Source organism: Triticum dicoccoides, chromosome 4B (assembly GCF_002162155.2).
Source record: "Triticum dicoccoides isolate Atlit2015 ecotype Zavitan chromosome 4B, WEW_v2.0, whole genome shotgun sequence".
Taxonomy (NCBI): Eukaryota; Viridiplantae; Streptophyta; class Magnoliopsida; order Poales; family Poaceae; genus Triticum; species Triticum dicoccoides.
The window spans coordinates 74142100-74148567 of NC_041387.1; positions in this window are offsets into that span (position 1 = coordinate 74142100).

The following is a 6468-nucleotide window of genomic DNA, read 5'->3' on the forward strand; positions in this document are numbered from 1 at the left end:
GAGGGGTGGTGATCAAGTATCCCCCGGTAACTTTCGTGTGAATAGCATGGTAACTCACACATCGGAGACCCGAAACTTGGTCGCTTCCGTTACTAAAATATGTCCCAGTAACTTTTTGTTGTCGAAACATACCCCAATGTGAAGTTACCACTACCCCATGCTAAAGTTATCGTGCTTCTCATTATATAGTCATTAACCTTCTCATATTATAGTTATCAGGCTTATCATAGTATAGTTATCATGTTGCTCAAGTCATAGTTATCACGCTGGTCATGCCAAGTTACCAAGCAAAAACAATTATTATCGTTGATATGACAGAAAAAAGAAAGGTTAAAATAACCTTGTTTATATTCAATAGACAACAACTAAGGGTGGCTCAGTTGGTTATTGGGCTCAAACTCTAACGAATAGACCTGGGTTCAAGTCCCCTTATCTGTCGCTAACGACTGGTCGTTAGCACAGTCCATCGCATTATACTGTAGGCCATTAGCCAACTGTTGCGCCGTCTACAAAACGGCACAAGGAGAAGACCCGACCAGATGGAGCACATTATATATGCATTGCAAGCCTTGTTGGGCAAACGCATAAGGCTAGCCAGCGCACATGTACGTACGTACAGAGACAAGCTTGACCACACGCGCCTACATGCAGATCTGTACTACTATACCTGAAATCGATCTATACATGCATGCATCCACCCACGTACGTACATCGATCGATCGATCAGCTTTCTACTAGGTAGTAGCTTCTTTGCCCGGCGTGCGGAATCACCAGTCGAATGAATGAAGGGAGACCCCGATCGGTCGCTGGATATATTATTGGCGAGTGCATGCAATGCAATGCAACCAGACCACCGCGCGCGGGCGCGACATGATACGATACCCTCAGGCTAAGCTGGTCCCGTGCGTAGCATAGGTACGTCCGACACGCACGGAAGCAGAATTGATTTCAGCGCCAACGGTCTCCCTCGACGATCGTCCCGGCCAGCGTGGACCGGACCGTGCACCGTGCGTCCTCATCCGTCCACCCCTATACTAGCTAGGAGAATCATGACAAAAGGTGAAGACCATCTCCGGTCAGTTACCATGCATTGTTGAAAATTTGAACGCAGCACCGTATGCTTATGTATATGTAGCGTGTCGATCGGCTTTCCTGCAAGGCAATCATCAAGTAAAGCAATGACTCGTAGCATTTACATGCCGTTCACCAGCTCACGCTACTCGTAGAAAACAGTAAGCGATGTAGATGTACTACATGCACAGTCGTTTCCCTCTTTCCCGGAAGAGAGCAGAGCACTGGGGTCATGGGCCCGGCCGGCCCCAGGGCTATCGAGGCCAACCCAATTTAAGTTTGCCGCACATGCGCACATGCATACGCTCGGACGAGAATGGCACGCTCCTAACCAGGAACATGATAATGATACGCATGTACGACTCCCGAAATTGGAGTACTAGGCAAGGCTAGCCAGTAGCGCAACGTACATGCATATGCCTGCACCCCCATGCATGCATGCATGCATTGGTCTCGATCGCCCTCGATGGTTGATGATTTGCATTGTGTACATGCACGCACGCCGCTGCTTTCGGCTCGATGATTCGCCAGCCACATGCTTGTACCTAGTACAGTATATACCACATGCATCTGCGTGCGGCGCCGGCTCTACGTATAATTGCATGCACCATGTATTGGTGTGTTGGTTTAGTCGTCCTGACCCGTCATATGCAATTATGCATGCAGGCGGCCTCTGGAGAGTTGAGCACGATAAGAGAGTCGTACGAGTGTACATGTGTGTTGCCCCAGCTAAACTCGTGAAATCAAGGCCATCTGTTATCTCGCGCATCTGCATATCGATCAGTGTGCGTACTAGGCGTGGTCTACACATCTGGCTACCTGTTAATCCTTGACGTAGCTAGTGCATGGGAAATATGGTGTACCAAATCTAGCTTGGAAAATCAGCACCGGAAACATCGGAGTCTATGATGGTTGATCATTCGCACACTGGACACAGAGACCAGCGATGGTACCGTCAGAAGTAGGAAAGGGCGATCGAGATTAGCTCGCCGTACGTACGTACGTCTAACACACCGTCGAGCAGCACATTAACACCGAACACCGAGAGCAAAACAGTGAAAGCAAAAGCACACAACACATGCAGCTGCACATGGAAAGCAGAAAGGATCAACGGAGGAATGACACCGACACCACATGCATGGAGCGAGGCGTACGTCTTACACATGCCCGGCCACTGTAGGGATCAGGAACGGCCCATGTCACGTCACGTCAAAAACTGGACTAGAGCGTCCCTCGATCCATGTTCATCGTGCAACAAAACTAGTAGTCAGTGTTAATCATCGGTGCCTTTTTACCCTGCCTGAATCTGAATTGCCTTTTCGTTGATTGATGGGTGCTTGGAGTGGAAGCAACATCAGGGCCGGAAAGAAGAAGGCACAGTGCCGCACCGTCGGCCGGCCGGGCCGGGCCGAACCGGATCGGACGCTGTGGCGAGTAGCTTTTCCGCGGCACGATCGGTCTGTGCTGTGATGTGCTGGTGCACTCAGGCCAGGCCAGGCTCGGTCACCGTACGTGCACATCACGGCCGCCGTGCGCCTGCGCCCCACCGGCCGGCCACCACCAGGTCCAGGTGGTTCCTGTGTTGCTGCACGCGATCGGGCTGAGGTTTCCATGTGGTGCGTACCTCGACTGGTCGACCGCGGCCGCGGAGCTGCGCAGGCAGGCGGTAGTGGCGGCGCAGTATCGCTTGATCGTCTCAGTGGAGTAGGTGCCAAGCCATGCATGGCATGCCGCCGTGCTGCAGGAGGGCAGGCCGGGGTGCGCGCGGCCGCTGCATTGGCACTGGCAGTGGCAGTGGCAGGGACGCGATCGATGCACGCTTGCCGCGCCTTGCAGCGACACTTCCGCAGTGGCCGGCGCCGGTTTCTGGCAGTGGCTGGGTTGGTTTGTTGGTTGTTGAGTGCGAGTGCCACTGCCAGGAGTGGAGCTCTAGTGTCAACGGCCCGCGGCAAAGGATCGTACGTCATCCTGCAGTCTTTTTCTTAGAAAATATCATCCATGCAGTAATATCGCATACTCTAGTACGCTTGTTCTTTTGAGAAATGCATACTCTACTTCTTTATTACCTTTTGGGACTGTGGTGCGCCTCGCCGCCAGTGGGAGCAACTGGGCCGGCCCAACGGCACCGTGCTTAACACCGATGAATTCTAAATATCCCTAAAAAAACCTATAAGAATATAAAGGGGGGAACCCTTTTAAGAAAACCTATTAATTCTAAATGTGCCTAACAATACTTCAAATGAGAATAATATCAAAAAAAATATTTACAATAATACATAGAGTAGTGTCTCATTGACTACGAAAACTTGCTCATTTATAAGAATTAATAAACTGTCCATGCACGCCAAAAAATGATTTTAGACCAAATTCTAAGGCTGGTTGTAATGGGAGTATCATAGCTAGTATCATGCATGCCAACTAGGCAATTTAGATGAGGTGGCATAGAATTAAATGAGGAAAGAGAGGGTTGAGTATCATATCATGATACCGTATCATAATAAATGCAATCCTATTATGTGTCATGCATGGCAATAAATTAAGTCATCTATGATACTACTATATGATACTATGCATACTATGCATTAGGGAGGTAGTATCATATACTAGTATCATATGGATGATATTAACTTATGATACTACCCATTACAAGCAGCCTAAACGACAATTGTATTTTCCGAACGTTCGGATCTTGGGAATAGATCCGAACGACCTACCTGGCGTCGGATGAGGATCGTGCGGCTCGCATGCCCTTGATTCCCTCCCGCAACTGGCGCGTCCCTCGATTCCCTCCCATAACTCCCCTCCTGGTTTAACTGCTCCAGCGAATTATTCTCTGACTCCTTAATTACCGTGATTGACATGCAAAAATTCCCTCCCGCAACTCCTGAGGTTCTTTAACTGTCCAATCGAATTTTTCTCTGATCCCTTCCTTAATAAGCGGGATTGATGTGCGTCTTAATTCGTCATACAAAAATATCTCCAAATCCTTAACTAGCGTGATTGATGAGCATCTTAATTCTGCATGTTATAAGCATGTTTTTCTTTTTTAGGAAAAAACTATGTGCAGATTAAGAATCGAACTCTCACCTTTGCAATTTATTTACTAGGCTGTTTAAATGGATGGACTAACCACCTAGCCCAGGCATTGGTTGTGTAAATGGTATATGAACTCTGTTCTCTAATTTCAAGGGTGTTGGCACCGGAAAGATCTGAACAGTTACTAGAGATAAATATTGATGAAACATGCTATGACAATTTCTATGTACATAGCATGATAATCTATGCACCACAGAGCTGATAACTTACGTACCCGTAAAAAAATAAGCTGATAACTTACGTATGAACGCCGTGATATCTTTGACCCGAGAGAAAAGTTGTTGAAAAAATACACCGATAACTTATGTGTAATATTATGATAATATACACAACACATGCCTGACAACTCACGTATAAACATCATGGTAATTTTTTACGCAAAGAAAAAAGTTATTGAAAACGTACCCCGTTAACTTATGTCTAATAACATGGTAATATACACAGTGTAGACGTGGTAACTCACGCACGAACATCGCGGTAACTTTTGACCCTGGGTGGGGGTGAGGAAGTTGTTTGAAAACATGCATACCCACTCCGATAACTTCGCGTAAATAGCACGACAATATACGCACTGTAGACTTGATAACTCATGTACAGACACCGCGGTAACTTTAACTCGGGGGTGGGGGGAGGGAGGGAAGTTGTTGGAAATGTACCCCCCAATAATTTCTATATAAATAATATGGTAATATACGCAGCCGCTGACCTGATGACTTACGTACAAACACCACGGTAACTCTTGACCCGGCAAAAGAGTTGTTGAAAACATACTCCCGACAACTTCTGTGGAATAGCATGGTAATATACGCACTGCATACCTGATAACTTAATACAAATACTACGGGCACTTTCGACCCGGAGGAAAAAGTTGTTGGAAACATATCCTGGTAACTTTTGTGTAAACAACACGGTAATATACGCACTGCATACCCGATAACTCACGTACTAACATTGCGATGACTTTTGACACGGGAAAAAAATTGTTGAAAAACATTGCGGTAACTTTTGTAAATGACCTGGTAATATTCCATCACTTACTTGATAACATGCGTACAAACACCCATGGAAACTTTGACCCTGGGGAAAGGATTTGTTGAAAAATATACCCCCGATAACTTCTACGTAAATGGCATTATAACTTTACGCACCACAGACTTGATCATGGGTGGCCAAGGGGGCGGCTTGGTATCCACCCGGCCTGACACGAGCCATAAAATTTTGTTCATAAGCAGGCCTTACAGTGTCTACACGTCGACCTCACCTTGCGGCCTAGGCATGACACCGGTACGGCACAACTCGGCACATGCCTAAACGGGCCTGGACTGACACGACCCGCAAAATTTCGTTTATAAGCAAGTCATGCCATGTCGGCACATGGACCTCACCCCACGGCCGAGGCACATCACCGATGGTAGGCGGTATTACAGACATGATAATTTATTTAGAAAAATCATGGTAACTTTTCGCCCTAGGCAAAAAAAGGGAGTAGTCAAAACACTCAGGTAACTTCAGTGTAAACATCATGATAAGTTAGTATTACATGCATGGTAACTTTTGACCTGAAAAAAAGTCATCAAAACATACCAACATGGGATCGAGTTTTGAAGATCTCGTCACTAGGGATTTTTACGTGAAAACGAATTTTGAAGCGGAGCGACGGTTTAAGTTACAAAACATTTTTAAATTTGAAAATAGAATGAATATTTGCTGACATCATCATTCATGTCTTTATGTGCATGCATGCATGTTTATGCATGCAAACTTGCTCCACCGTATTTTTCTTCAGTAAAGTAGTGCGGAAGTAGCGCTAGAGGGGGATTAGCAAGCGAGATTAGCAATTAGACTAGCCACAATGGAGAGTAACATACACTAGTAACATACACATATCCCTAGACAATGTTACTACCTCAATAGTGGGTAGTAACATAAGTGTGGTAACATGCAAAGCTTCATTTATTAGGTTATAGACTCATATTGCATTGGAAAATGTGATGTTACAGTAACTAGCTAAGTTACTAGTACTACATCTCTCCTCATTAACTCAATGCCACATAAGCAAATTTGCTGAGTTGGACTCGATGTTACTACCGAAGTTACTCCCACTATGGCTAGTCTTAAAGAAATCAGGAATCATCGTTCGGGTTTATTGCTAATGTCAAAACGTTCGGAATTTATCATTGTCCAATTCTAAATATTACTTCCACAAATAAACAGTATCATATGGAAATTTTAAATGATGTGCTCCCCAACATGTGATTTTTTTGTTTATAACAAAATAAAATATACATGCGTATCAATCAA